This window comes from Rhinopithecus bieti, unplaced genomic scaffold (assembly GCF_001698545.2).
Source record: "Rhinopithecus bieti isolate Rb0 unplaced genomic scaffold, ASM169854v2 scaffold_6933, whole genome shotgun sequence".
Lineage (NCBI taxonomy): Eukaryota > Metazoa > Chordata > Mammalia > Primates > Cercopithecidae > Rhinopithecus > Rhinopithecus bieti.
In genome coordinates, this window is record NW_016805426.1 from 329,532 (window position 1) to 335,745 (window position 6,214).

The 6,214-nt window shown below is 50.0% G+C and overlaps 1 long non-coding RNA gene across 1 annotated transcript; it reads right to left on the reverse strand.

The window, feature by feature from the left end:
* Positions 1-2,922: 2,922 nt before the first annotated feature.
* LOC108529893 (uncharacterized) lies at positions 2,923-4,057 on the reverse strand. Its single transcript, XR_001885708.1, has 2 exons — positions 3,951-4,057; positions 2,923-3,518 (listed from the first exon to the last, which is right to left on the reverse strand). It is a non-coding gene; the product is annotated as an uncharacterized LOC108529893 (long non-coding RNA).
* Between the last annotated feature and the right edge of the window lie 2,157 nt (positions 4,058-6,214).

Consider the following 6,214-nt stretch of genomic DNA (forward strand, 5'->3'; position numbering starts at 1 on the left):
TTCCCACCCAGCCCCCACGCATGCCTACTCCTAGGGGTTAGACCCCTGCTTTCCGGAAACTTTCTCTTCCTCTGATATTTGGCAAACTTTGCCCCCGTGCTTTGAAGTCCTCACCTTATAGATTGTCAGGATGCAGGCATGATGCTATCTGTGCAGTTCAAACACAGCTGCATTTTGCCTTTATTTCTCAGTGCTTGATATACACAAAGCACCAAGCGAGGCCATTAGTACTAGCTTTACCATTAATGGAAGAGACAGCATGATTCCCACTCTCTCTCAGGTGGTGTACGGGAAGGTTCAGGGAAGCGTGGCTGACAAATGGACCTGAAATATTAAGAGGACGGCACGAGAAAGAGTATGGCCTGGTGTCCACCATGCTCTTTGGAAGCTCAGTGCCATGAAAGGAGGGGAGGGCCGTTCAGGGCCACAGTGCAAGGAAGTCTGAAAGATTTGAAGGAGGGAGCAACATGATCCTGTCAGGAGCTGGTATTAATGGCAGAAATCAAGAGTGTTCTTGATTTAGGAATAGGAGTACATGGAATTGCCCGGATCACAGCGGAGAGGGAGAAGGGAGCTGGCTGTGTCCCCGTCATCACCAGCCGTCATTGGAGGGCAGCTTCTGAGCCCCACTGGTGTCTCAGCTGGGGATGGCAGAAAGCCCCTGCAAGAACCTGCCAAGCTCTGTCGTTCCTTATGTACCAATTAAACGTGATTAATATTGTGTTCTCATTACCTAAATAATTCATTAACGTTTTCGGTAGGAAATTTAGAAAATAACAAGTGAGTAAGAAGAAAACAGAAATCACATGTTTTCTCACCCATGGAGATACTGCATCCTTCCAGTCTTTTTTCTATGCATAAACATATTTTTGTTAAATTGTAATTTGTCAAATGAAGGTATTAATTCAGGGAAAGTTAATATTAGATAGTGCTGTTGCTGTCCATGTTGCGTAGTGACAATGATGACTCTTTGGGCTGAAAAGAGTCACCGGGCATGATGGCTCATGCCTGTAGTCCCAGCACTTTGGGAGGCTGAGGCAAGTGGATCACAAGGTCAGGAGTTTGAGACCAGCCTGGCCAACATGGTGAAACCCCATCTCTACTAAAAAAAAAACACAAAAATTATCTGGGTGTGGTGGTGGGCACCTGTAATCCCAGCTACTCAGGAGGCTGAGGAAGGAGAATCCTTTGAACCCAGGAGGCGGAGGTCACAGTGAGCCAAGATCGCACCATTGCACTCCAGCCTGGGTGACAGAGTGAGACTCTGCCAAAAAAAGAAAGAAAAGAAAGAAAAGAAAGAAAAGAAAGGAAAGAAAGAAAGAAAAAGAAAGAAAGAAAGAAAGAAAGAAAGAAAGAAAGAAAGAAAGAAAGAAAGAAAGAAAGAAGGAAGAAAAAAGAAAAGAAAAGGAAAAGAAAAGAAAGAGTCACCCTGTGGGAACAATAGCCATTATCTGTCACATGGCTTTTGGACTTACCATTTGCCTGGATGTCTTTGTGTGAAGAAAGCCAAGTCCCCTACCCACCATCTCCTCATCCCCCACACAATCATCTCCGTGCAGTTTCACCCTTGTCTGTGATACTGCACATCTGTGACACGATGCAAACAGAGCTGCACAGGAGCATATTTTAAAAGCTTCCTATAACCTCCCTGCCTCTTGTTTAACTTCTTTGGTTCAAGAACAGTTGACCCATGGGGCGGGAGAGTATATAAAAATATCCCTATGTGCTGGGTGCGGTGGCTCACGCCTATAATCCCAGCATTTTGGGAGGCCAAGGTGGGCGGATCACCTGAGGTCAGGAGTTCAAGACCAGCTTGGCCAACATGGTGAATCCCCATCTCTCCTAAAATTACAAAAATTAACCGAGTGTGGTGGTGCATGCCTGTAATCTCAAGTACTTGGGAGGCTGAGGCAGGAGAATCACTGGAACCCGGGAGGCAGAGGTTGCAGTGAGCCAAGATCATGCCATTGCACTCCAGCCTGGGTGAAAAGAGCAAAACTCTGACTCAAAAAGCAAAAATATCCCTGTGCACCCAGACGGGGCCCCTGATCTCAGGGAAAGATTGATCTTGGGAGAGGCAGGGCATAGATTAAAAACAATTGTCTAATGCACGATTAAATACATTCATGAGCTTGCACAGTGTAAGAGCTCAAGAGGGACTTAGAAATAATCGAGTCCCTCCCTCCCTCTGCCTTGCAGACGAGGAAAGTGGTTCCAGAAACAGGCTTATCGAAGCCCCAACAAGTTTGTTTCTGAGCCCTCACATGGCTTCTTAGCTGTCTTTGTCCTTTCTAGCTCAGGTGCATACGCATCAGATGCATTTTCAGTGAGCTCATGGGAAATCACTGCGGCTCACAAAGCTTCCTCGAATAGGCAAAAAATCACTGGGAGAAAGTCACAAGGTTTAAGAACTTGCTCAGCCCCAAAGGGTTAACAGAGGCTGGCAATGCAGCACGATCCCACCCGGGCTTGCACAGGAAAAGAACTCAAGAGCTGTTTTTCTTCTCCGAACGCCAATCCCAGTGGAGGCGCTGGGGTTTTTAAAACCAAATGTCTCTACAGCTTGAAATGAATGACTGCGTGACCTCAGCCATCACAGACATGCGGCCCCTGCTGTTAAACCCTGAGCAGGACTGGGCTCAGGGTATCCCGTAAATACTTGACGTCTGTGAGGCACATGTGGGAGGAAGAGCTGCTATCAGAAGTGGTTTCAGCTGGAAGGCCAGAGTGTGTGTGTGTCTGTCTCTCTCTCTCTCTCTCTCTCTCTCTCTCTCTCTCTCTCTCTCTCTCTCCCCCCTCCTCTCTCTCTCTCTCTGTCGCTCTCTCTCTCTCTCTCTGTCACTCTCTCTCTCTCTCTCGCTGAAAGTTACCATCATCTGTTAGCAATTTCCCCGCTCCCATTAAAGCCAGACACTAGATTCATTTGCGTTGCTGCAGACCACCATAAGGGATTCCTTTTTATTGCTTGGATGTGAGTCTCTGAACCACATCAATTACAGCCCTTTGTGTTACCGACGGGGTAGTGTGAATGAGACGATGACAATCTTACTGCAGAATGGTTCACAGATTGTACCAAGATGGAATTCTGCATTCATTGAGAGCAGAGGAGGGAAAAAAAATCTAGATTCTAGGCAAAGAGAGAATTCAAGTCCCACAAAATGTGAGTGCCTTATCAGTCTCAGCAAAAACTCACTCCTGCAGGTGTGGGCCATTGGGACCTGAAACTCAGCTGGAAGGAGTGATTTCCAAAGCTACAGAAACAAACACAACATGATTGTTATTACTAGTAATGACGCATGAAAAATTGAGTCATTAACCCTGTGGAGACATTTCGAAAACACACATTGGACCTAGACTGGAGAAATGAGTTTCCTCCTGCTTCTTCCATGAATTTGTGCCGTGACCCTGGGAACATCATGCAGATTGAGCCTCAGTTTCCTCTTCTGTTTGATGAAGGGCTGAAGGGTTTAGATGATCTGAATTTCCCTCCATCTCTAGTTCTCTAGGACTCTAGGCACCTTTATAAAGCCGGGAAATAGAATCATCAGGATAGAAATTCTCGCAGAAATCATCATACTGGGGCAGTGAGGGAGGTGTACCATGCTGAGCACTGCACGAAACATTTCAGACAGGAAGTCCTGAGCCTCCCCGAGCTTTCCACCTAATATAAGCATGCATGCAGTAGCAAGAATCCCTGGGCACAGGACTGAACCAGGACTCCAGGCCACAAAGGCTACCATGGGAAGCTGTAGCTTCTCTAGCTCCTCAGTGGCACTGTTCAGCCCTCAAGGCAGACTCTCACCAGGAGAAGAGCCAGGGTGGCTACGCTGTGGGAGCAGGGGTCCCTGAAAGTGCATGGAGAGCGGCCTTCACCCCTGCAGGGAATGCCTGAGCCTCCCAGATGGGCCTGACCTGGCCTGAAGATACCACCCCTCTTAGAAGGGCCTCACTGGCTGACAGATCCATCAAATCCTGGCAGAAAGGGGGGTCTGGAACCAAGACTTCACCCACTGTCTTCTCTCTTGCTCTCTTTTGTTTTCTGCAAGTGATGGATGGATGTACTTTGAAGGAAGTTCAGCCTAAGTCATTTCCTCCCCCGAAGGCATCTGACTCACCTCTAATTCACCTCCCATGAGGCTGCTCAGGACAGACCATGTGGATTTCTTCCTGAGTTGTAATATACTGGGGCTTCTTCACTCAAGCCCCCACAAGTAGCTTTGCCTGTGCAGGAGACCCAGGCTGGGGCCCTCAAGGCTTGCCCTCATCCTGCTTTTCTGCAACAAATCCACCCATCTCCCTTTTCCACTCCAGGAGAACAGAAGGGTGACACCGCCCCGACTCACAAGAGCTCAGGGTCCAGCTGTGGGGTGCAGCCAGGACCCATTGCCACGTCTGATCCCCACACGGGAGACCACCAGCCTGGTTCGCAAAGGAGTCCAAAGGCAGCACCAGCCAGGCAAGACGCTCATCCAGCTGTGAGCATCATGGCCTAAAGGCAACATGCAAGGGCTGTTTCCCATTTCTAACAGAATCTTAACTGTCCACCAACCACGGCTTCTAAATTTACCCACAAGGCTTGACAGCGTCAGAGGAAAGAGAAGAGATGCTCCCATCCCGGGCTCTTCTTTCTCTCTGCTGGACGGCTGTGTGTACAGAAAGCAAGCCACCACACAGACACACACACTTGCATACATGCACATACATGCGCATACACACACGCACACACGCACGCGCACACACATACACGCACACATACACACACACCTTGCACACACGCACATACACACACATAAATGCACACATACACACACGCACATACACACATACATACACACATACATACACGCACATGCACATACACACACACATACACACACACACACACACATACACACATGCAGAGTGCAGTTCGCAGTGGCCATGCATGAGCAGACCCATCCGGGTGGGCAAAGGGAGTGATGACAAGCAGCCTGGGCCCAAGCTGTTGTCAAGACAGCCCTTCTCCATCGGTTCCAGCCACCCGGAGTGGCCGCCTGACCCGCCTCCTGCAAAGAGGTGAGCTGCCCCTGCCCACTGCTGCTCCAGCTCACGCCCATCACCTGTGAGCCATTACTGACTACCTACAGGGTGCGCCTGCCACAGTCTGCGTGTCCCACAGAAATTACCCAGGGCTGGTCCACCAGCTCCCAGCAGACAGCCAGGCACGTGCTCCCAGGGGCACTGGTCCTAGACAGATGAGGACACATAGAGACTGAAACCCCTGAAAATGCCTGGGGCAGCAGGCGAGTCACCAAGAGGAGGACTCAGGAGCTGGAAAGGAAGGAGATGGAAAGGAAGGGCCCATCCCTGGAGGCTTCTGAGCAGAGGCTGGGCAGCCCCAGCAGGGCAGTGTCGGAGGGGACTGGAGGCTCCAAAGCTCTGCTGATGCTGAGACCCCATGAGACTGCGTCCCACCAAATGAGCCTGCTGAGCTCACAGGCCTGCATCCCACCAAGCGGGAGTGCTGGTCCCACAAGGCTTCGTCCCACCAACAGGGCCTGCTGAGACCCCACGAGGCTGTGTCCCACCAACAGGGCCTGCTGACAAGTGAGCTAGAAGTGGATTTCCTGGAAATGAAATCCTTGCCATGACCTGAGAAAGGAAAGTGGCTAAGGAGGAGAGGGTAGCAGGGGATGCCCCCCTGGTGGGGGATGCTCCCCACCCCTCTCTTTAGCACTGAGGGACCCAAGCAGCTGCAGGATACCAGGGACCAGGGGCCGCTGTCATGGCCCGCGTTGAAATGTGAGTGCCGCAGGGTTTCCTTTCCCTGAATTTTCCCACTTCCTCTTCCCTGTTTACCTTTCTGCCTCAATATATCTGAATACAAATTGCAAGGACACCAACAGCAGCTTCAGTGGGTCCTTGTGTGTGCCAGGCACATGTATTATTATCTCATTTAATCCTGAGGGAGGCATGAGGCAGGCTGGGGCAGAAACAGCCTGCACATTTTTCTAGCTTTTGGTTCTAAAACCCTGAGTCCCTGGGAGAAGGTGGAAGGTGGAGTGGGCAGAGAGGGCTTGAAGAAGCTTGGGGGGAGAAGGATCTCCCCAACAAGAGATTCATCTGGTCTGATAGGAAACAGCCAAGGGAGAGGTAGAAAGAACAACAGAGGGAAAGAGATAATGAGAGAGAGAAGGAGAGAGAGAGGAGAATGATAGAGAGAAAGAAAATGAGA